The sequence below is a fragment of the Anthonomus grandis genome, chromosome 12, assembly GCF_022605725.1.
Source record: "Anthonomus grandis grandis chromosome 12, icAntGran1.3, whole genome shotgun sequence".
NCBI lineage: Eukaryota > Metazoa > Arthropoda > Insecta > Coleoptera > Curculionidae > Anthonomus > Anthonomus grandis.
This window is the reverse complement of record NC_065557.1, coordinates 24,675,738-24,702,956: the sequence shown is the minus strand read 5'-3', so window position 1 is coordinate 24,702,956 and position 27,219 is coordinate 24,675,738. Positions and strand designations below refer to the sequence as shown.

General features: G+C 31.0%; 1 long non-coding RNA gene across 2 annotated transcripts in view; it reads left to right on the top strand.

Annotated features, from left to right (window-relative positions):
- LOC126742951 (uncharacterized) overlaps positions 1 to 25,805 on the top strand; it is a 33,850-nt gene extending 8,045 nt beyond the window's left edge. Inside the window, exons 1-7 of one of the 2 annotated variants that reach the window (XR_007662739.1) lie at positions 14,491 to 14,628; positions 23,634 to 23,735; positions 23,803 to 24,249; positions 24,323 to 24,545; positions 24,614 to 24,754; positions 24,815 to 25,348; positions 25,412 to 25,805. This is a non-coding gene — a long non-coding RNA (uncharacterized LOC126742951). Of the gene's footprint in view, positions 1 to 14,490; positions 14,629 to 23,633; positions 23,736 to 23,802; positions 24,250 to 24,322; positions 24,546 to 24,613; positions 24,755 to 24,814; positions 25,349 to 25,411 lie in introns of those variants that run through there. The other variant, XR_007662740.1, reaches the window with a different exon arrangement.
- Positions 25,806 to 27,219: the final 1,414 nt, after the last annotated feature.

Genomic DNA, 27,219 nt, shown 5'->3' with positions numbered 1-27,219 from the left:
AAATTAAATAATAGGTGTTTTTATTCTTTATTTAAATGGAATGTTCGTAACAAAGAATTTATTTTTTCAGGGTTTTCAAAATTGGAAAATGAATTTTGGAAATGTTCGATTGAGAAAATTTCGAATTGATTTTCTTCAAAAAAATCTGCCAGTAGAGGTTGAGACACTGTTATAGAAACAGTTTGGTCTGTATGATTTTGAATTTCTACAGGGGCGAAACCGTTTTCTGCAAATGTTAAAATTTGTGGAAAATACAAATTATTACAAGTACAAGGTCTTGTTAGAATTTCCCCGTAAAATATATTTACTGGTATTCGCTTTACAATTTTCTCATAGGGGTTGACTGAAAAAGAAAATTTTACATCATGGGGTTGTCTATATTTAAAGGGTATTTCTATGGCTTTCCCGATAAGTTTTTGGTTTGTTAGATCGATATTTAAACCTAACCTTTTTAGGTCATTAATCCCTAAAACTCCATCGAAAAAATCGTGGAAGTCAAATAATACGAAATCAAAATTATTTTGTATACCAAATTTAACAAATAATGGAATAGATGCTTGGAATTTAGTTTTTTGACTGCCGACAGCAGTTTTAATTACGTTATTTGTATGGTATATACAGTGTGAATAAAACTTTTCCGCAATAGCAGGGTCTAAAATTGATCCTGAGCTACCGGTATCTATTAATAGTTTCATTTTGGGGTTTTGAACTTCCACATAGGGAAGTGAGTTACAAAAGGAATAATTTATTTCTATTATGTTTTTATGTTTTTGAGGTTGTCTTCCCGAAAATTTTGATTTTCTGAAAAAGAGTTATGTGGGGCATTTGAGAATCCTGATAAAAATTAGGGGTCTCTTGATATACATCGGTCGATTCTTCTTCACAGTATGGGTAATTAGACTCATAGGGTTGAGAAAACTCTATTTAAAACACCCCTCAGGGGTGTTTGGGGATTCATAGTTAAATAACTCTTGTGATACAGAGTTATATGGTTGTCGATTATAATTTTTAAAATTGTTGGAATTATTATATTGCCTAGAATTATGAGAATAGGTTCTAGAAGTTGTCGACATTGGAGTGGGCTTTGGAAGTTGATGATCTGGAATTTGGTTCGGCCGGAACACATTCTTGGGCGTGCCGAATACTTTTTGATTTGTTGGGAATCTTTGAGGTGGCATTTGTTGGGGTTGAATGTTCACAGGTTGTGAAGGCCATTGATATTTGGGTATAACATTTTGTGGTACATTTTGTACACGTTGTACTCGATGCGGCTGGTGGTAGGCATTATATGGATAGAGATTATGGTTAGGGTTATAGTTTTGTTGGTGACTTCTATGTTGGGCTTCTATGCAACTTTGGTCTAGGTTCATGAAAATTTCCATACAATTTCTCAAAATTCTCAAATTCATTGACGTAAGCTATGGCATCTTCAAGACTATTAGGCTTCTTTAAATACATATTATTTCTTAGGCTGCCACTGCAACCAGCAATAAATGTATTTAAAGCTGTTTTATTATAATGCTCATTTTGACATACTTTTTGCATGGGTGACAGTGAAGTGTCATTGCTCACGCGTTGAATTACATTGCTAAGTAGTAAGTGTAATCTTTGTCCAAAATTAATTAAACTTTCATTTTTATAAGGCCGAACTCTAGTTAATTCTTGAACAAGGCAATTAATATCTCTTCTGTCAGAAAAACATTGAATTAAGGCAGTTTTTAATTTATCCCAATTATCTAATTCTACTCTTCTACCTACCATTATTTCAGCTTTGTCGATAAGCTTTTCTTGAATGCACTCGAATATGTGCTGGTTCAGTTCAGTATTATTTAAGGGTTTATACTTATTTATTAAGTCTTCACTTCTTAAAATAAATTTAGAAAGTGTAACGACATTGCCGTCATAATTTTTAATGTTTGCAAGACGAGATTTAAAAAGATCGAATTTGAATTCTTGAGGCATTTTTACAGTAGTTAATGAGCTTTGCTCAGAATTAGTAATACTGAGTAGGCTACTTAAAAGTTGATCGGTGGTTACTTTTAATTCCACCATAAACATTCAAATAATTAAAAATAAAATATGTGATTATCTGTATAATTACCAAAAATTAAGTATATCAAAAATTATTTTAAAAGATTTTTTGAAAAACCTTAAAAAAGGAAAGTATGCGTTTTACATACGCAATTTAAACTAAACTAAGATATAATCAATACAAGGCCCTAAAATTAAAAAATTGTGTGAACGATACACAGATTAAAACTAAAATTGTGTGTGCAATACACAGCCCTAAAAATATCCCTAGAAATCCTCAAACAAAGGGTTCAAAAGGGGCGGAAAGGAAAATACTTGGCACTTAGTCTTCTTCTTCCCCGACTCTTACTGCTCTTATAGTCGTCTCCAGATATCTGGGTCGATCCAAGGTTCTGGATAGCGCTGAAGGGTTGAAACCTCAAATGGGACGAATCACCACCGCACTATCCTACCGACTGCGCCAGTTAGACAAAGGGATCGGCGCAACTTCTTTTTAAAAACAAATTTTATTCAAGAAAAATTACAGATACGGATTGACGTTACTATTGATAGAACAAGTAAAAATGAGGTAAAACACAAAAGTACATATATTTATAATCAGTTAAGTCTTGTTTAATGGTAATACAAATAAATAAATAAATTTTTGGAAATACAAATAAAACTACAAATTATAAAAGTATAATAAATGTTCATATGGAGGTCTCTAAGCTTTCGGTTGTTGAAACTGCCAAAAATTTGGGCATTATAATGAACAGTAAGTTGAAATTCAGGGAGCATGTTAAAAAAATTGTTCAAAAATCGTTTGCAGCTTTAAAACTCTTATATAGTAATAGAGATATTCTTAATCTAAGTCTTAAACGCAGCCTATGTGAGGCCATGGTGCTCTCTAATTTTAACTACTGTGATTATGTTTACGGTTTTTGCTTAGATAATGATTGTAAAATGCGCATACAAAAAATTCAAAATGCCTATATCAGATTGGTTTATGGCTTACGTAAGTATGATCATATTTCGCAATATTTTCAAACAATTAACTGGCTTAAAATGGACAATCGTAGAATTCTTCACTTTTCCACTTTTTTTATAAGAATCATTAGCAGCCCAAAGGCACCTGCGACTTTAAGGAATAGATTGTTATTTAGAGCAAATGTACACGGGGTAAATATTAGATCTAGAAATAAGTTAACCATGCCGGTCCATAGGAGTGCTATGTTTCAGTGATCGTTTTCTTACAATGCTGTTCAGTGCTACAATAAAATACCTGCAGAATTTTTGACCTTCGTGAAGATAAATTTAGGAGGAAATATAAAATTATTCTTATGAATATTCAAAACAATTCTCTTACTGTTTAATATGTATCAAATTTGCTATTTTTTATAGAAGAAAAATAGCAGGGGGAAAAAAGGGGGGGTTCTTTTACTTATCCCAGATACCTGCGATATCAAAAGGATTAAGCTCTGTGGTCTGTGGGGGCCTTTTCGGTGTCCTTAAGTGACCTGAAATGTTTTTTTTAAAGTAATTTCTGGAAGAAGTATCTAACATAAATAAAACACAAATGTATGATTTTATTTAAACAAAAATATATTATATTATTTAATGATCTGGTAAATAAAAGTACAAGATTTCAAGAATTCTAATGCAGAATAATAATTAACACTGTTAATTTATATTACAATACAAATGAACATCGACATAATAATAGTCTTGAATATGTCCTATTTGGACTGAAAAACTGTAATAAATTAAAAATTAGTTCAATAATAAAATAGCTTAATTAGAAAATAGCAAACTTGTCTAGGCTTCTAAAAAGAAAAGAGTATGAAAAACTCAATATTCTGTTTGAATGGGTAATTATAATATGTATAGTTTAGAGAATAGTGTCCATGTTCTGGGATATATTTTATAAGTATTTGCAAGCCAATAGGGTAGAAAATAAAGGTCTTATTTCACCAGAAATTCCTTTTTTATTATGCGGACCGGCTTTCGTTTTTTCTTGTTTATTGCAATAAATAAAAACTTAGTGACTTTCTATCATTTATTAACAACATTCATCCAAAAATAAAATTTACGTTAGAAGTGGAAATCAATAAAACCATAAGTTCTTTAGACTTACTTAATAAAAACGTAAATAATAAACATGAGTTTGAGATATATAGAAAACCTAGCCACACTGGAACAATCATACACAATGAGTCATTCCATCCTTTTTCACATAAAGTAGCAGCTTTAAATAGTTATGTGAATAAAGCACTAGTTATATGCTACCACCCACAGATCCTACCATTATGAGAACTACGCTAACACATGAGTTCCCGTGGAAACCCCTGACCAAACAAAATATATGCAAGCACATTTATTTAATATTATAAATACCATTGTAACTCATTAAAAAGAGCCTTATTTTCTCTTGACTCTGTACATGTAGAAATAAAGTTGTGATAATTTGTAAATCTGTCGTTTTTGAAAACGCTCTTTTCCCATTCGATCGTAAAATTGACGCAGTCGGTAGGATTTCCTAAAACGCTTCGACAAAAATCGCGAATAGTTTCCGTTTCTACGGTTAATTTGGCAAATCGCACACGTATCGCTGTGGAAAGAGCAGAAAACGCACTTGCAATTATCAGCGTTAGTGGAAGACCAACATCGCAGAAGCCAGCATAGCTAAGAAGACCAGGGAATAGAAGACAAAAATCGCTTTTTTCCTATTGGACGCATAGATTAGGAAGACCAGGAGTACAGAAGACAGCATCAATAACAGCGGTAACAAATCAAGCTAATCTGGAACAAACTGCAAATGCTATTACCAGTAGAAATAGTACTAATACCAATAATACGAACGTAAACTATTCTGTTTTAAAACTATACGTGGATACTATTTCTAATTTCGATGGAAACCCACATACTTTGGCTGTTTTTATCAACAATTGTACAAGTTTAATTAATAATTTTTATAAAGAAGGTGATGAAATTCATAACAATTTTATATATAGGGCAATTATTGGAAAGTTAACTAGTAGAAATCTAACTTTTGATTGGTTCTAGAAATGAAATAGAAACATGGGAAAATATAAAAAATGCACTAGAATTAAGTTTTGGTGATCAGAGAAATCTTGATCGTTTAGTTCAGGATTTAATCACATTATCTCCAAATAAGAGCGAAACTCCGTATAATTTTGGTATGCATTGTAAAGATGCACGATCTTAAATATTTTCTAAATTAAATATTTCAAATCTAACAGCAGCAGGTAAAGAATTAAGAGCGAAAAAATTTGACGAATTAGCTTTTAAAATTTTCATTAGAGGTGTCTCTGGAACTCTACAAAATAATATTAGAATTAGGAACCCCGAAAATTTAGAAAAAGCAAGGCCTCTCGTAATTGAAGAAGAAAACTTCCTTTATAGTCAACAAAGAAGTACCACCCTTAATACCCATAACTTTAGACCGACACTAAGAAACATACCGTTTTCACATCATGGAAATACGAGACCAATTAATTTTCCAAATAACCATGATGTCAATTCCAGAATAAATCAACCACAAAATAATTTTAGACCCAACTATGCCCAGAATCGACCCTATTATTCAAATGTCAATCAAAATACTTTTAGGCAGAATGCCTCACAAAATAATTTCGCTCAGAGACCAGTTTTTGGACAATCCCCATTCTTTTCGAGAAACAACATTTCTCGATATAATTCTATGCAAAGACCCAATTATTTTAATAGACCTAGCTCTAATCAGGCTTATAATCTCTATAGATTCCATAATAATCAAAATCAAAACAACGCCCAACAATTACATGAACCAATGGACATTTCATCTGGCCATTCGATACAAAAACTCAATCAATTGAGGTACAGAGAAGATTCCAATGAATATAATTATGAATATTTTGATTATGACTATAATAATTATAGTGAAAAGTTCGAAGAAACTTATTAAGACGACCCATATTATAATCAACCCGACAACAATGTAAATATTACAGAATAGAAGACTTACCATATATAATTATACCCGAAAGAAACGCTAAATTTTTAATAGATACAGGAAGTACCAAATGTTTAATCTCAACACAAATCGCACTCAAATATTTTAAAAAATTTATTTTTAATGAAGACTTTTAAATCCGCAGTTTGGATTTGGACACATGATTTCCCATCATAATAAAGTAATTTTTATTCCAGTTTTTAAAATTTTTATGTCAAAGAAAATCATAAGTTTTACATTTTCGATTTTAGTATGGTCTCATAGGTGTTGATTTACTTAGTCATATAAAACCAATTCTAGATATTTATAATAAACAAATTAAAACACCGTTTTGCAAAAATACCTATTATCTGCGATCTAAAAAATACCCAATTTAAATCTAATATCCAAGAAAATATAGGTCAAATAAAATACCCTATCAAAATACCCGGTAGAACAAAACAAATTGTTAAATTATCCGTCAATAAGGAAAAAGGTATAGCAATTTTCGATACATTAAACTTGAGACACCTAAAGCAATTGTACGAATTGACAATTACTTTATAACAATAGTAATTACTAATAGTGACGAAAACCTTAAAACGATTAATATTTTAAGACCCTTTAATATCGAGTTACTAAATCTCAATGAATTAAATTTAATGGAAAATCTAGACAATTATGAATAGATATATGATGATAAATCACACATTACTCATGACAATCTATTTGTATTTATATATATTGTATATATTTTTTAGATTATTTTTTAATAATCTAAAAAATATTCGTGTCGATCATTGTAATCAAGAAGAAAAACAAGCAATTAAAGATTCGAGATATCTTTTACTGCGAACAGATTCCGTTTTACAAAGAACTTTTACAAAGTACAACATAAGATAAAATTACCAAACAAAATACCAATTTTTACTAAAACGTATAGACACCCCGCAGTTCATAAATATGAAGTAAGAAATCAAGTACAAAAAATGCTAGAACAAAGGATAATCCAAATTTCTCTATGGTTTAGTTCGATTTGGATCGTACCTAAAAAGATGGACTCATCTGGAAACCGAAAATGGAGACTAGTTATTGACTATAGAAAACTAAACAAAGAATAGATGACAAATATTCCTTACAAAACATCACAGATATACTTGACAAATTAGGAAAAAGTCAATATTTTTCAACCTTAGCTAAAGGATTTCACCAAATTGAAATGAACCTTGAAGACATACAAAAAACGACTTTCTCCACCGAAAGAGGTCACTATGAATTTAAAAGAATGCCGCTTGGCTTAAAAAATGCACCCTCTACGTTTCAACGAGTAATGGATAATATATTGCGAGGACTACAAAACGAAGAATACCTAGTTTACCTAGGTGACATTGTCATTTTTAGTACTTCTCTACAGGAGCATCAAGACAGATTAAGACGAATTTTTACCAGACTAAGAAATGCCAACTTTAAAGTTCAACTTGATAAATCGGAATTTCGGCGAAAAGAAGTTAATTACCTTGGACAATAACATGTCTAGAGACGGAGTTAAACCGAATCCCGATAAAATAGAAGCAATACAAAAATTCCCTTTACCAACAAGCAAAGGACATAAAAAGCTTTCTAGGATTAGTCGGCTATTATCGTAAATTCATTAAAGATTTCGCACGCACAACAAAACCTTTAATGCGTTGCTTAAAGAAAGAATCCAAAGTAATACACGACGAAGATTTTATTTCTGCCTTTAATATCTGTAAAAATGTATTAATTAATACTCGAATACCCTGATTTCACAAGAGTTTATATTGCCGACAGACCCATCTAATATCGCTATTGGCACCATCTTATCGCAAGGAACAGTGGGCTCAGATAAACCTATAGCTTACGCATCGAGAACTCTAAACGAAAGCAGACAAATACAGTACTATTGAAAAAGAGTTATTAGCAAAAGTTTGGACTTGTAAATACTTTAGGCCGTATATTCGGAAGAAAATTTACCATATATACCGACCATCGACCATTAGCATGGATAGCTAAATTAAAAGAACCGAATTTAAAATAAATAAGCTGGAAATTAAAACTGGAAATTAAAACTAGAATTTGATTACGATATTGAATATAAAAAAGGTAAATTAAACAAAAATGCTGAAGCTTTTTCTAAAATACAAATTAATGGAATAGAAAATGAATCAATGATTAACAACCCAGAAAACCTTGAAGATCAATCAGAAACCTTTGACTCAAATAATGAATTAGACTAAACTGATTCACAAACCCAACATTCTTCAATGAATGAAACTACCAACAGTGAAATAAAAATACTCGATGAAATGATAAAAAAATCAAATATTAGTTTTTCCCCATATTTATCCTAAATTAAAAGTCAATCAAGACAACTATGAATACCATAAAATTCTAACAATTCATATTCCTCAAACTAATAATAAACATTTAATAATTAAGAGTTTTTAAGAGACTACACTATTTTAAACAAAACATATTGTACTTATTTTCACACAGACGATCTATATAAAAAATTTAATGAAGTTTATCTAAACTATTTTGTAGAAAATGGCCCAAAACTCTTAAGGTGTACTAAATTACTTAATACTATAATTGATAAGGAAGAACAAATTTTATTAACGAAAAACTACCACGAAGGAAAAGTAAACCATAGAGGTATAAGCGAAACGTTAGAAATATCTAAAACGTAATTATTATTCGATAGGCATTAAAAACACTGTAACCGAATATATTAATGGTTGCGATATTTGCCAAAGATCCAAATACGCACGAAAACTACCATATGCACCCCTTATGCTAACGGAGACACCCTCAAAACCTTTCCAAATAGTATGTACATATGGACGTATTTTATTATGACGATAAAATCTATTTGATTTTAGTAGACACATTTTCAAAATTCGTGCAAGCAATTCAAATACCCGGCAAAAATGCTATTACTATATCTAATGCGCCTATTAAATATTTTTCTTATTGCGGTATACCAGAAAAACTAATAAGTGACAATGGATCAGAATTTAATAACGATACGATAAAAGAAATCTTAAATCTGCATAAAATTAAAATTCAATTTACTACTCCATATCATCACGAATCGAACAGTATAGTAGAACGTTTTCATTCAACCATAATTGAACATTTAAGATTATTAAAAGAAAGCTTTCTCCGAGATAAAGACAATCTAATGGACTATGCCATTATAGCCTACAACAGTTCAATACATAGTGCAACACATTTTACACCTTTTGATTTGACACATGGACATACTAGTTCTAGAGATCTAAATGATATATTTCTGTTGAAAGAGTTTTTTAGTGTTTATGCAGAAAATCACAAAAACAAACTTAAAAACTTTTATGAAAAAGTAAAAGAGAATTTACAAACAAATAAAGAAAAAGTTATTTTAAAAACCAACACGAAAAGAGATACAAATGATATCTTTCTTATTGGACAAATTGTATTCAAGAAAAACCCTTTAACAAGAAATAAAAAGAATAATAATTTTATTGGACCCTACGTAATTTCACAAATATTAGATAGAAACCGTGTAGAAATATCCATAAAAAATTATCTTGATAAAACAGAGATTATACACATAAAAGAATTAAAACAACCACCAAATGTTGTTTCAGATACCTCTCCTGCACATTCGGAGAACTAAAAGACCCATATTCCATGACATGCCTGACAACCCCGGATTACTACCCTTAAAATTAGGAACAGCCTACAGAAAACTCATGGTCTTTTATCCAAATATTTGATTTAACCAACATAATAAGACAATTTTCTTACTTACAAGAACAGTACGACCAAATAAAAGATATTTTCGAAAATCAAACAGATTTCTCAGTAACTTACAGAATAGGTTTCCAAAATACATATAATTTAGCACTCTCATTAGAAAAAAGAATTATCGTACAATTAAGTCAATTAAATCCCTTAGTTAAAAGTAGGAATAAAAGAGGCCTTATAAATGCGTCTGGCTCTATAATAAAAGCAATAACCGGAAATTTAGATCAAGATGATGCTCAAAAATACCTCTCAAAAATCTAATAATCAAGAAAAAATTAAAACCATTGTCAAAGATCAAATCTTATTACTCGACAATGTGAAAAACCGAACAAAGAATCAAAATATCTTAAAGGATAAAATAAAACAAATTGAAAATACTATCCGTACAATGGAAGTACAGTACATGGGTAGCTATAATTATCTATTTTTAGAAAGTTTACTTTCCCAAATAATTGCACAGTTTCAATCAGTATAGGATATTTTTGAAAAGATAGAGATATTTTCCATTTTTGTCAAAATAAATATTTTTCACAACTCTATGATAGAATCAAATGAACTTTCGAAAAAAATTAGTCAAATTTTGAAATACCTGACACAGAGTAAATTGCCATTTGTTCCACAAGCTGAAAATCTTATACTTAATCTTATTCGAAAAAATATTAGAAATTAAGAGCTATAGCAAAGGAAATTAAATTATATTTATTATCGATATACCACTAATTGAAAAAGCCAAATACAATTTATTTTTATCTTTATCCTTTACCGATAATGAGTAACGACTCTTTTAATATGATAATTCCAATTTCCAAATATCTAATATTAAATTAGCAAAATTATGTATCTTGTAAAGAAATAATTCCGGAGGAATTCCTTTGCTACGAAACCAATCTCATGAAGCCCGACGATGATTCTCCATGTGAAATTAAACTTCTAAAGTGTTCACAAAAGCTGTCCAATTGCCAACTAGTACCAGCGCATATAGGAAAAGAAAAATTCCAGAAGTTGGAGAACGAGAAATGGATTGTTATACTCTCTAGTCACACGGTAGCTGTTCAAACATGCAGTAACAATATGGAAAACATCCCCCTCAGAGGAAGCTACCTTTTAGAACTAACTCGTGATTGTGAAGTTTAAATTAAAGACAATACTTTTCGCAACTTCGATACAACGAACACTAATTTCAAAAACATTTTATTACCTAAGCTTAATTTTAATCTTAATTCTTCTACTTCTAATAATGTAATTAATTTAACTTATAAAACTAGATGATGTTAATTTAAACGAATTAAGTGCAGTAAAAAGTTCAATTGAAAATAAAAAACAAAAAATAGACTTTATTGACTCATACATATTTACAGATCTTAATGGCTAAATAATTACTATTATTATATAAACTCTATTTTTGATTATATTCCTTTTCATAAAATTTTATAGGAATAAACTAAATTGTAGACAGAAACAGGTGCCTAAAAAAAACTCAGAAGGAAAGAAAACAGGACCAAGAAAACCCAGACCAAGAAAGAAAAGTTCAACCACCAAAATAATCCACCAGCCATCAACCCCAGATTTATGTAGCATACCTCAGAATTCTTTTCAAAGGGCGAACGAGTTATATGCTACCATCCACAGATCCTACCATTATGGGAACTACGCCTACACATGAGTTCCCGTGGAAACCCCTGATCAAACAAAATATATGCAACCATTGTACAGTTACAGTTACAGTTAATCAGTATTAAAAAGATCCTTATTTTCTCTTGACTCTGTAGAAATAAAGTCGTGAAAATTGTAAAATAAATATCTAAAAAATCTGCATTATATAGAAATAAAAATCCCTCTATGAAATTACTAATTTCATATATGGATATTTACTGAATGTTGTCCTTCCATTTTAAGACCCTCAATTGCTGAAAAATATTTCCCAGACAGAATTTATCAATTTCCCTCAAAATTAAAAACTAGTGTAGGAGAAGAAGAAACTCTCTTCAAAGCAGATATACCAGCATTTAACGAATTCAAAACGAATAAACCAGTTTAATTTATTTTGTATGATTTTCATAAATTTTATGATGGAATATTAGTACTCGTATTAAAAGAATTAACTCGATTTCATCTTAATATCGACCTGAATAATAAACAGTTCATTAATATAAGTCAAATAATATATAATAAATAATAAGTCAAAGTCCCTGAAGCAGTGCAATATGGATAGTTAGCAAAAAGCTAGATGCTAGTGGAAAACAGAAATGGAGAATAGTCAATGACAATAAAGGAATAAATTCCAAAACCATTGATGACAGATAGACAACTTAGGAAGATTTACATATTTTTCAACGATAGATCTGTCTTCAGAATTTCATCAAATTGAAATGGCATTTAACTCGATAGAAAATACAGCAGTCATTGTAGAGAATGGACACTACGAGTATGTGAGAATGCCATTCCAAAGGATAATAGACTATACTATGAGGCCTTAAATTCTGCTTAGTATATATGGATAATATCATAATATTTTTTGCAAGTCTAGAAGAACACATAAAATTTTGAGAACAGTTTTTAAAAGGCTAAGAAATGCCATGTTAAAAATACAACTTGATAAATTAGAATTTCTTAGAACTGAAGTAGAGGTCTTAGGACATGTTATTACGAAAGAAGGAGTAAAGCCAAATCCTAAAAAGATCGAGGCCATACAAAAATTCCCAAATCCCAAAACAGCTAAAAAAATAAAATCATTTCTCGGACTATTAAGATATTATCGAAGATTCATTAATGGATTTGCAAAGCTGACAAAACCTTTTACGCAATGTTTTAAAAAGGACGCAACAAATAAACTAACATCTGAATATATAGATAGATAAGCATTTGAAACTTATTACACAAATATCTTTTGTGTAATAATCTAATTTTGCAGTATCCAAATTTTGAGAAACCAGTTATCTTAATAACTGATGCATCTAACATAGCTATTGGAGCAGTTTTAAGCCAAGGTAAAGTAGGACAAGATTTACCCATCGCCTACGCTTCGAGAACTTTAAACCCAGTAGAAACGAATTATTCAACCATGGAAAAGGAATTATAAGCAATTGTTTGGGCTAGCAAACACTTTAGACCTTACTTGTTTGGAAGAAAATTTACAATAATCACTGATCATAAACCCCTGCAGTACTTATTCAGTCAATTCAACGGCGATGCCTTATCCAAATTAGAAATCCATATGATGGAAAATGATTCAATGATTGACAGCCTTGTAGATATTTCCAATGACATAGATCAATACATTTCTAACGAAAATATAATATTAGAAGAATTAAACCAACTAACCAAAATATTTGATTTATCACAAAACAATTCAACACAAAATACTCCAGAAAAAGAAAGTAAAATCAAAATTTTACAAAATATTTAAATAAGACAACCTGATCCATTAACACGTGGAGAAACCACACACTCTGCAACAGAAGACCCAATTCTAAAATATCTTTTACAGAAAATTGTTTTACCACTTGTACAAACCAAATTTTAATAACTGATGGCTTCACTTAAAAAAAACAGGCTTTTAAAACCACTCATTTTGGAAATAAAAATCGATACCATTTAAGCTTAATTGAGAACTATGAAAATGAAATAATTTGTTTCTTTAAAGAATACACAAACCTCTAAGTTGTAAGTTGTTTATTTATTAAGCAAACTCAAATTAATAATTTAGAAAATAAAATAGCTACTATTTTATTGAACACCTTCAGACACAATTATAAATTAGCGGTATCTAACATCTTTTTAAATGATATAGATATATATCGATACTTAACATCAAAGAAGCTTAATAGAAAACGACCATGATAAATCATGTCATAAAGGTACTAATAAATATTTAATGTCTCTTAAGAAAATGTATTACTGGCCTAACATAAAAAATGATATAACTAAATATATTAATAATTGTGACATTTATCAACAGGCAAAATACAAAATTAAAATTTTCATTGACCTCAACTCTAAAAAAATCTTTAGAATCAATCTACATAGATACTTTTCAGAAATCCAATATTAAATTCTTAACAGTAATCGATGTATTTTTACGATATGCACGAGCATACCTACTGAAATTACAAGACAGTTTTAACACTAACCAAAACTCTTTATTTTTATTCTCGAGACGTGTTTCGCTAACGATGTTAGTATATTCGGGAGAAGATTAAAACTAAACTTAAACTACTTACAAATCTCCTTATACAGTGCATCCCAAAAGTTATGTCTAAATTCATTTAAAATTCAGGGGTGTGTTCGAAAAAAAACGCTCGGACCCGTCGATTTCTATTTCAAGTTGCGCACTTTTGTGCGTGAAGTTTGTATATACAGGGTTGCTCAAAAATAAATTACGACGATCAACTTCATTTTTTCAAATGAAAGCACCTTTTTTTATTTAATTTTTGAATTTCGCGTGGAATTCTACGTGTTGTTGTGTTTCAAGCATCATGTCCTATACCTAAAGTCAACAGTTACCGAAAAAAAGACGACCAAACATTATTATTGAAGTTTACCTTACGAGTCACCTTATCTCTGAGAATTTTTATACAGAGCAAAATTCCATTCAGTCGTGTTTTTTTATTGTTGGCTGGTGACCGTGTATTTTCATAGAAATCGTATGACTGTGGTACGCCAGTATATTGTCAAGTGTGAAGTGTACGAGCAAAGTTGCGGTTTTCACAATGGTAAAGTTAACGGAACGAGAAAAAATAGAAATTCTGTGCATGTTATGTGCTCAATTATTCAATAAAATCCATCCTGATCGTCCTCCGATATGTCAAAAGGTGGTGAGTAGAATAGAGGCTTAATTTATAGAATTCGGTCATGTTAGAGATCTGCCGAAATCTGGTCGTCCTGCTCGAGATGAAAATGAACAACTTGACGTTTTGCTTTTTTTGGAAGAAAATCCATGCACTCCTCTGTCGCAGATTGGGGTAAATTTACACATGGCATAATCTATAGTTCACCGAATAGCTAAAAAGCACATACAGATCGTGTTATCGTGAGCTACGATAACAAATACTTAGATACTACTCTATTACTAGATACGATACTTGTTGAAAAAATGGAAGTTGAAAATATCCTTTTACCTGAACATAATAACTTTCTTAAAGAAAATATGAAAATCTCCGTTTAAACCACTGTAACCCGCAAGAAAAAGACATGATTCGAAAACTCTGCTTACAGTATAAAGACATATTGTCCTGCGAGAAAATCCCACTCACATTTACAAATCAAATTAGGCACCAAAACAAAGTCGATAATGAAACACCCATTTTTACAAAGAGCTACCGCTATCCTGAGGTCCATAAACAAGAAGTTAAGCAGCAAATTTCTAAGATGCTAGAGTAGGGTATAATCCAAAATTCGTTTTCCCCTTGGTCCAGCCCCATCTGGATTGTTTCAAAAAAACTAGATGCTTCCGGGAAATGCAAATGACGTCTCGTTGTTGATTTTCGTAAACTAAATGAGCGTACAATTGACGATAAATATCCCTTGCCCCAAATTTCCGACATCTTAGGTAAACTTGGTAGAAGTCAATACTTCACCACACTTGATTTGGCCAATGGTTTCCACCAAATCGAGATGGAACCAGAGAATACCTCAAAAACAGCGTTTTCGACCAAAAAACGAAAAACTACAAGTTCAGAAGGATGCCTTTCGGTCTTCAAAATGCCCCTTCAACATTCCAAAGGGTTATGGATAACATCTTAAGAGGCCTCCAAAACGAAATTTGTCTAGTATATTTGGTTGATATTGTCATTTTCAGTAGTTCTCTTGAAGAGCATATTTCTCGTCTAAGTCAAGTATTCGACAAACTCCGACAGTCGAATCTTAAAATCCAACTGGATAAGTCGGAATTTCTGAAAAAAGAAGTCCAGTACTTAGGGCATGTTGTGAACACCAAAGGCGTTAAGCCAAACCCCGGAAAAATTTCAGCCATCACCACCTTTCCAATCCCATAATCTCCAAAGGATTTAAAGTCTTTCCTAGGCTTACTAGTTTATAAAAGACTTCGCCAAAATAACAAAACCAATGACAATTTGTCTAAGAAAAGATCACAAAATAGCCCACAGTCCCGAATTCGTGAAATCATTCAAACATTGCAAACAACTGCTTACAAATTCTCCAATACTGCCAATACCCAGACTTTACCAAAACATTTATTTTGACCACAGATGGTAGTAACTATGCTCTTGGAGCCGTCCTTTCGCAAGGAAATATTCCAAACGATAAGCCCATTGCATACGCCTCTAGAACACTAAACGAATGATTGCGATTGTGATTTAAAAGAATGACTTGCGATTGTTTGGGCATGCAAGTATTTTCGGCCCTACTTATTTGGCCGTAAATTTAAAATATACACTGACCATCGACCGCCAGTATGGCTCTTTAATATGCGAGAACCAAACAGTAAACTTGTAAGATGGAGATGTAAATTAAGAGAATATGGCTTCGAAATTATTTATAAAAAGGGAACCCAAAACACCAACGCGGATGCACTTTCCTGAATTTGCTTAAATACTATAGAAAACGAAAGCATTCACAATAACCCAGGTGACATAAACTTAGACATTGATCAGTTTTTAGACTCCTATAATCCAAGTGACATTGATGCGGCCGAAATAATATCGATTTTAGAAACACTAGAATTACCACGCCCAAAACCAAAAATTAAAATTCTACAAAATATTCAACTAGTCCCCCCAAGAAATTTGGATCCCAATATACAATACCCGCCCCAATTTACTGTTTAAAACCAAAATGATCCACCCCAATATCATACCCAAACAAATAACGTCGTGCCACAGCCGAATCACAGCAGTTTATTGCCAGTATCCCCATAAAATTTTAATGCACAAAATATTCCTGAAAGTTCTATATAAATACTGTAAATACTCCTCATTCTAGTGGCAACCATTAAACTCTTAATGATGGAATCCCTATAGTTGATGACATTATTAATAATAAATTTTACCAGTTGATTATTTCCAGAAACCCACATAATAAGCTTATCGTAAATTGCCACATTCTAGTGGCAACCATTAAACTCTTAATGATGGAATCCCTATAGTTGATGACATTATTAATAATAAATTTTACCAGTTGATTATTTCCAGAAACCCACATAATAAGCTTATCGTAAATTGGAAAACATTCGAAAAACATCACATTTGGAATGTTAAAATACCAAAATCTAATCCTCAATTTATATTAGAACTTTTAAAAACCTACACTTCTGATAAATAGACGTTTTACCTCTATTTTCACGATGACTCGATGTATATTGAATTTAATGACGTGTTTATGCATCACTTTTACCGATCTGGCCCAAAACTAGTTAAATGTACAAAATTAATAAACTCAATTAAGGAACTTGAAGAACGTATGCTTCTTATAAAATACCAACATGAAGGAAAATGTAACCACCGTGGAATAGCCGAAACTCTCAAAAAATTCAAAAGCAAATTTTTAAATGATTGCAATATATATCAAACCTCTAAATATTCCCGAAAACCACCCTATGTACCACTTGTCTTAACAGAAACCACCGGAAAACCATTTCAATTACTCCATGTAGATATCTTCAAATTTGACAACCAAGATTTTCTCACGATAAGGGACACATTTTCAAGTTCAAGGAAAAACGGCTATCGAAATATGTTCAGCCCTTATCCATTACTTTTCTTTTTATGGTCTCTCTGAGAGAATAATCATTGATAACGGTCCTGAATTTAAAAATACCACCGTTCAAGAACTACTTAAATCTCATAAAATAAACATTCACTTCACAACTCCTTTTTGTCACGAATCGAATTCTCCAATAGAAAGGCTTCACTCTACACTCATCGAACACCTCAGAATTTTGCGAGAGCATTTTAAAGGAGAAGACGTAATTACTTTAATGAAATATGCTTTAATAGCGTACAACTCTTCTATCCATTCTTCAACCCAATTTACTCCCTTTGACCTCACATTTGGCCATACCAGTTCAAGAGATCCATGCGACCTCATAAGCACCGGCTTTTACACCGACTATGTATACAATCATAAAGAAAAACTTAAACATCTCTATGAATATATAAAAGTTCGACTGCAGGCGCAAAAAGAAAAAAATATTCCCAAACGAAACGCTTTAGGACCTAACCAATATCAATTTAAAGTAGGACAAACTGTATTCAAACACAACGCAAACAGAAATAAGAAAGATAAGCAATTTTTAGGCCCCTTTGATTTAATTGAATTACTCTAACACAATAAAGTAAAAATAAAACCAACAATAAAGAAGAAATTATTCACATAAAAGAACATAAGACACCTGTTGTTGCAGGTCCCTCCATTATACAAGAGCCGACGTAACCTACCATGATGTGACAAAATCCAGGTATACCGCTTAAATTAGGAAACTCACAAAATATTATCGATTATTGGACCTTTATACAAATTTACGATATAAATCCCATAGTAAACCAATCCCTTATTTTACAAGAAACCATACATAACCTAGGAAAAAAATATAGAAAACTGCTCTCTATATAAAAAGGAATACTTTAATTCTTACAATTTGGCCACAACTCTAGAAAAGAAAATAATAAATCAATTACTTCAGATAAATCCTCTTAATTTAAAAAAAAAGAAAAAAGAGGACTAATAAACGGTTTAGGCAACATAGTAAAAAGTATAACCGGTAACCTAGACAATGAAGATGCTCAACGGTATGACACGGCAATTACTTCTATACTACAAAACGAAAATAATTTAACATCATTAATGCAAGAACAAATGACTATAATTGAAAGCTCTAATAGTTTATTTCAAAAACTTTCAAAAAATATATCTAGTAATCGAAATAGAATATTTTTTTTTTGAATTTGAATAATTTTTTTAAATCACAAATTATTCAAGTTAGTTAAAAGACTTGATCAAATGAATTCTGAAGATAAACACTTCTTTCTTTTACAAGCAATGCTAGCTCATGTAACCACATTTCTTCAAGAAATATATGATGTTTTAGAGGATCTTCAAATAGCAATAACCTTTTCAAAATTAAATACCTTTTATACATCGATTCTCAATCCAAAAGATTTACTTAAAGAAATTCAAATTATTTCCAGAGGTCAAACATCCGGCTCCCGTTTGATTCAAACCTAGAAAACTTAAAAGTTTTAAGTATTAAAAGTTACGCAAAAAGAAACAAGGTTATTTTTATAATTGAAGTGCCTATCGTAGAGAAAGATAGTTACTTACTTTACCATCTGTACCCCTAACCTACCCCATGATAAACTTTTCACAAGATAATATTTCCTCAATCCAAATTCCTAATCCTCAATGAGCTGAAGTATGCAAAATCCAAAAAACCATGTCAGCAGATTACTACTAATGAATATATTTGCCAAAATGTCGGCTCTTTGCCAATAGACAAAGACTCACCCTGCGAAGTACAGATGTTGAAATTTAGCGCAACTACATCACAATGCCACCAAACCCAAATCGAAATTGATTACAACAAAGCTGAAAAACTAGACAAAGAAAAATGGATGTTAGTTATACCACAACCAATTGCAGCTACCCAAATTTGTGGTAACAATAAAGACAATATTCCCTTGAATGGCACCTTCATTCTGGAAATTGGCCCTAATTGTGAACTTCATGTTGGAAGCATAGCGATTAAAAATCACAGGGATTCTGAAACCCTCTACAAAAACATCGAACTGCCGCAATTGAACTTATCGCCGTCTACAAGTGAAACCTTACCCATACATTTCAACTATTTAGAACTAAGCTCCTTAGATCCAAATGAAGTTAAACTGATGCAGAAAATTGTCGAGATGCAACATAAAAAACTCGACCGTGCCATAAAGCAACCCCGTTTACTACCAGAGAACCAGTATTTGGACCGTACTGCTGTATGTCCTCCTAGTAGCTATATTTAGCTACTCCATCACCCAGAAGCTAATCATACCCTGGCTACAGAACCAGAGAAGACATCAAGAAGAAGCTATGACGAACTCTTGCTCAGAAATCGTCATATGACCTCGCTACTCCTGTTCCACCCGTAAGCTCGTTTCCTAGGAGGGAAGAGTTATGGACCATAGAACCCCTTACTAATGTATATATTCCTTTATTCTGCATAATATGATTTTCTGCTTATTTCACAACTGCATGTTTTAAGTATTCAAAAACTCAGGAAATATTTCCTGAAGACCAGTGGCGAAGAATGGAATTTTGTGAAACCATGATGGAAAAGGCAAATAAAAACGAATATTTTTTAAAAAATATTTTGTTTTCTGATGAATCTTCTTTCCCATTACATGGCAAACACAATCCTTCCATTGTTCGTTATTGGTCTCAGGAAAACGAGCACAGAAGTTTTCAGTTTCGTACCCAGTATCCTCAGAAATTGAATGTTTGGGCAGGTATTTTGGGCGAGAATGTTATAGGGCCATTTTTTATTGATAGCACTTTAAACGCCCAAAAGTACCTTGAGTTGCTGCAAAACCAAGTTCTTCCTGCCATTCAAATCCTACCTGATGTCGGTAGGATTTGAAGGAATTGAAACCTGGGATCGGTTTATTTTCAGCAAGAATTATTTCCTTTTTCTTGAATTATTTCCTGCTCATAACGCGGCTAGGGCAAAATAATGTTTAACAAATACTTTTCCTAACCGCCTTATTAGTGGGACTGGCGATATTAAATGGCCTCCTAGATCTCCAGATTTGTCTCCAAATGACTTTTATCTGTGGGGTTACCTTAAGCAGACCATTTACAAGCATGAATTTAGTAGGCCAACAAATTTAGAGGAGTTGCGAAATAAAATTGTCGAAGGTGCCAATTCCATTTTACCTGAAACTCTTTTGGAGGTGCGAAATAGCTTTTACGATAGGTTAAGTTTTTGTTTAGCGAAAGAGGGCGGTTTATTTGAGCCTTTTATTTGACAAATGATATGTTGTTAAGTTTGTTTATTAGAGTTTTATTTCTGATTTTTTATTATATTTTTATATTATTTATTTTTTATTATTATATTACACATTGTCATGTCTGTAAAACCCGCATTAGAATAAATATTTAAAAAATGCCTGGATTTTCGCGTAATATTTTGGGACATTTTGTCGCCAAACGACGCAGCTCCCACGAAAGTCAGATGTTCACTAATCCCATCTTCGGGCCGGCCGGGGCGGTGATCGGTCGCAGGCATGATACTATTACTGGAAAGATAAACCCACTTGGCGATGCAATTTCGTGTGACTTTGCGCATGACGTCACTCAAATGACAAAAATTCTGTTTGTGGGTTGGAAAAGCAGTATTTTAAAGCCTCTTTTATTTTAGATCCGTGCAAGGATAGTAAAGCCTTATATAATATAAATGCCTATTTTGGTTTTGGATAAGGTTTAAAAAACGATTTTTATTATTTAAGGTATTTTAATTTGAAAATAAATATACACAATATAAAACATCTGAAGGCTTGTTAATTAATAATAAATTAATAATACTTTATAGCCAAAAAAAAAGGTTTTATGGTTTTTATTTAACTTTTTTTTACTTTAGACGAATGCCTCTGCAGAAAAATATCAGTGATAGAATATGTACATATTTTATTATGTTGTAAAAAAAATAAAACAAAAATAGAGGATTGATATACAGCCTATTGTGACAATTAACTTTTATAAAATTGTGTGCGCTAAGTATACATATGAGTACCCATTGGTTGTTGGTAATAACAGTGTTACCAGTAAATGCCAAAAGAAAATTCATGATGCCATTGATGACATACAACTAATTAATTTCACTTTCTTAAGTATCTATAATCTATATTTTTTAAATTACTTATGGGCAGACGTGTTATTAAAATGGTTTTGTAATCCATTGTCGGCAAACTTGTTTGTCCTTTGGAAATCTAAAGAATCGGCAATCCGAAACTACCTTACTTTTTTTGTTGTTGTTGCTTGAACAACCCACCACTCACATAGTACACCATGATAAAAAAATGTTTAATTATTATAATTTGATAAACTCTGCCACATTTGTCACTAAAAACAAACACAAAATACACACAAAACAAATAAACCATGCCCTAACCCTAAATCCATCGAACATCTAAAGCAAAAACGAAACGTCATATTAAAATGTATAAAAACTCTGTTCATGTATTAAAAACTGTTCCTGGGGAAATTTGTCATCGACTGACGTCAGGCGTGCGAGAGAGATAGGCTCATCTCATGCGCGTGGGTTTATCTTCTCGAGTATTAGTATCATGGGTCGCAGACACTCGTACACGCGCGACGTTGCAAAATTTCGCCTATATGCGGTTTCCTATAAGTAACGAACGAAAACACGATCTGTATGTAATTTTATAATCTGCCGTAAATATAGATTTAGTAAATTTCTTTTTATTTTATCTAATATCATCTTATATATTGACTTGCGTAAATTAATAGGTACTTTTAGAGCATGATAAAATGTATTAAATGACTTTATTGTTTTATACATAAATTTAAAAATTTGTCTGTTGGCTTTATTAGAGAAAGTACATTATTTAATTTAGTAATTTTTATTAATTTAAAATATTTCTTTTTTATCGCTTATTTCTGATTTAGCCTTTTACAAAAAATATTCACAATTGTTTTCACACCTATTTTCTCTATTAGGATTTTTGCGAAATATCCAGAAACATTACATTAGAACACGTGTCTAAACTTTTATTTAAATTATTCGATATTTTTAGATTGGAGGAAGTTGACCTACTTGTATTGCTTATAGATGCAATTTCTGAATAAGAATTAGTTACATTTTTACTGGGCTTAATAACTAAAGTAAAAATTTCACTGGTCTTTCATCCAATTGTACAAAATTTTGGACATCTCCTTCACAAATTCCACCGCCCAATGATTTTTAAATCAAATATATTAATGTAACATTACAAAGCAATTTGAAACTACTGAACACTTGACTTTGTATGTATAGCTATTTCGTATTACAGAAAATAAATTCTCTACGATATCTTGATTAACGTGCCTAGTTAAAACATATTCACAATAAATGGAGGTTATCAAATAAATGAGTAAAATAAGAACTTTCTTTAGGATCCAAATAAATTCGCAGTATATGCTGTGAATCAAATTAGATCAGAAATAAGCTACTCAAAAAATAATATCTAAATGATAATATCATCATATTATCAATATTATCATCAATGCTAAACTATCTAGATTAAAAATTGAAACAAAATAGCTTGTCATATGATCAATATGACATCAATACAGGGTGTCCCATTAAGAATGTTCCTCGGCTGTATCTCAGGCGCCAATAATCGTAGAGCGTTGAAAAAAAAATTAGTATAAAATTGGCCCAAAGCAAATAGCTGGAAAATATTTTGAAGTTCATTGGTCAACCGCTAGAGGACGTTCTAGCTACTTAACTTTAAAGTTTATTTTTTCCAAAAAACCTTTAATAACTTGCATCCCAAAATATTATCGAAATAATCTACAAAGTATTCCTGACAAAAATGTTTAGACAACCATTTCTGTTAAATGTCAAATAAAGTGATGGGGAGAGTTTCTATCTTAAATGAGAAAAATGGTAAGAAGTAGGCTTTGGCAGCACCGATTTTCTTAAAACAACTTTTATTTAAAAGCTCTTTTATTGCTTGAATGTTTTATTCATCGAAAAAAGTAATGTGTTAATGGAGAAGAATTTATTTACTATAATTGTAATAAAAGTGATTCAAAAGGTACCTAGTTAGTTTTATAATTATTTAAGTCGGTAATTTTTTAATAATTAATCATGTTTTAGGATATGTCAGTACATGTTTGCAACGGAATTTAAAGTCTAAAGGAAGCATTCGTATTCAAGGAATTTGTCCATAAAGAAGAATAGTTAAAATTCTAGTAGATGGTAGGTATTTATTTTGTTAACAATTATTAAAATAAAAGATTTATTCATTTATATAACATTTTTTCAGGAGTGATTAGAGTAAGATTTTTTTAAACCCACGTAGGACACCCTGATGAATTAAGAAGCAAAAGGCTATTAAAATCGGAACAGAAGATAATTGTGGATAAATTTTAGGAGAAACTTATCCAGGATTAGAAGAAGATGATTTTGCAGTTGGGTATATGAATGCTATTATAGAAAAAAATTAAGAGATTTTCCCAGAAGATAATCTGTATAGATGGAACTCATGGAACAAATAGGAGAAACTGGGACTTGATAATTGTGCTAATAAGAGATGAACAAAATATGGGTTTTCCAGTGGCATTCTTACTAAGTAACAGATTAGATCAATTAATTCGAGAGGTTTTTTTAGGGCACTTAAAACTAGACTAGGGGAAGTACTTCAAGCTGAATATACAATGAGTGATGACGATCCGAAAATATTACAATGCATGGATAATGGCTATGGATGCAGGTATGTGTATACTGTATAATCAAAGAGTATCACAGATCATTTTATTTTATGTTATTTTTTCACTTATTTGTAGAACATAAGCCAAGAAGATTACTTTGTACCTGGCATATAGTGAACAATTGGAACATACAAGGAAGGTCTAAAATCAAGAAGTTGGAAAATAGACAGATAATAAAACATGAAATGAGGAAAATTTTAAAGGAGACTGATCCACAAAAATTTATACAGCTGAAAGAGAACTATTTTAGGCAATTAGAAGAAGAGGAGGAAACTAATTTTCAGAATTACCTGAAAAAGTACTTCACTTAAAAAGTCAACACTAAAAAAATATAAAACAAATGTAATTAATTCTTTAATATTTTAGGTACTATTTCCAAAGTCAAGAGAGAATAATGATGTGAGCGCATTGTTATAGAATCAGTGCCGGAATTAATACAAATATGGCAATTGAAAGCTTAAATAAAGTTCTGAAGTACAACAAAATGAATGGAAAGCAGAATATTATGTAAGGAAATTTTAACACATTACAAAAAAAATATGTAGAAAATATATTTTCTCGTAAAAGGATTGAAAAACTGTTGGATTTACTGGATGAACTTATTGATGAAAGAATGTGGAAAAGGATATAAACATGGAAAGGCTAAATGCAAATAATTATCAGCACAAAATATGTCAGAGTGCACATAAAAAAAAGCAGAAGAAATGGTGGGTAATAACGGTAATGTATCATATTCTGAATTAGGACATTTTAAGGTAAGGTCGTTTCGATAATCATAAATTGTATTGTGTAAATTATAATGAGGTTTATGATGAGGACTGTAGGGCAATGTATGGTGAGAAGTGTAAAATATGTAAACATATATATATAATTGTGATTGTCCAGAATATACTGTTAAGAATGCCATGTGTAAGCATATACATGCTGTAGCTTTATTTGAGCAGAGGAGCGAATATGTTTCAGGTTTCATGGATGCAATGCAAGAAGATTATAATCTGTGTGTCAATAAACCTCCAACAAGCAAGACAGTTTATGAGGATGAAGAAAATCATTTTCTTGACGAGACTGAATGTGACAATTGATTTTGAAAGAAAGCGTGAGGTATTTAGTTTAACAATAATTTTATTTGGTAGTTCTATAATATAATATGGTATAAAATTGTAGATTTGTCTAGAACAGTTTTGCTTTGAAATTCGTAAATATGGTGGTGGATTGCGTGAATATGACTTAGAAAAATGTATGGGTGATCTTAGAAATTTTATGCAAGCAGTAAAACAAAAAGAAATGGTGATGAGTAAAAAAAGAAAAATAGAAAAGCAGCAGTATTGTCTCACAAAAAACTGAAATAATTTATTTATAATAAAATGTTTATAACTATTTTATTACTGCATGACATTGCTTTTGTGAGTGACCCATTCTGGTATTATATCTAAGTGGTGTTGGCTATTTGTATTCATATAATTCGTTGGCTTATGGTGAAGGATACTTACAAAATATATTTTTTAATTTTGATTTTACCTTTATTATAATTAAATAATATATTAGTGTTTGTTTCCTATTTATTGGTATTTGTTTTCAACTTTTGTAAATAGAACCCTTTGTGCAACTATGTTATATATATATTAGTAAATTGCTTAATAGATGAAGTTGATATAATAAATTTTGAATATTCTGTATTATTATATTATTAATATCAGTGTTATGAATAAACCTACTTTACTAAAATATAATCTGGTTGTTTTATTCATATTTAATAAGCTTGGAAAATATTGGTCTTTTTTCATTGTTGAAAAAGAATACAAGAAATGTTTTCCATTGTTATGGCTCATTTTCATAATATGCAATTGCATCTGATGTATGGATCACACGAGACAAGAAAGTGTAATAGGTTGGTATATCACAATAAAATAATACTTTTCGGAAATTTTACATTTTAAAATGAAAATTTTAAATAATATAATGGATTACTACATAAAATAATAACAAAATGTGTCCTTTTTAGACTATTTAATAAAATTATCAATTTTTTTATACTAAATTTCAATTGAGCGGAGTTTAAGACCTGAGAATTAATTCAAAGCTATCCATTAAGTGTCTGAAATGAGATAAATTCTATTTTAGTAAAAGCAAAATTAATAAGATCAGGTAAAAAAATTATTTTCCATCATTTGCCGAAAATAAACTTTACGTTATTTCTTTACGTAAGTAAAACGTTCTGTATGTTTATTTTTCTCAAATACCATAATTCCTCTTATAATCAGATTTGAAATACGCGCCTTAATTATCTAAGCCAATCACAGACAAAGCGCCGTGATTGGCCGTGATTTGGCCCCGCACCCATGGGTGCGGAAATTAATGTATCCTATAATCACAGTAGTTAAAAAATGTTTATTATGTAAAATTACAGAATGCTTTTGTTCCTCAGAAACCTTCGCCTTTTGAATCCTGCCACCTACTCTTATCAAACCATCACTGTCAATATATAGATTAAGGCTCAAGAGTTTACACATTTTTATTTTCTTCTGACTTAAAAAGGAATGATATTCACTAGGAAACGATTGTTTTTGAGCAATTTTTAACAAATTCTGTAACGAGAAATTAAGGTTTTATCTTTAAAATTTTTAATAAATCTTAAAACATATGCAAATACCCTTTGTAATTGATAATAATAGACGAATGGGAAACAACTTTTTCCTCCGGTATTTCTTGTGGTACAACTGGGAATTCTTGAAAATTATCTGAGCATAAAAAATAAGAAATGGGTCTCTTCCACCATAGCTCAACATTTAAAAGTTGTTGGGCTGAAATGCCTCTGGATAGACAGTCGGTTGGATTTTCCTCTGACCTTACATGAAACCAATCAGTCGAACTGGTTAAGGCCTGAATTTTAGTGACTCTGTTAGCCACGAATGTTTTCCAACGACTAGGGCAGCCAAATCCAACAAATAGCAATAGTGGAGTCAGTTAAATAA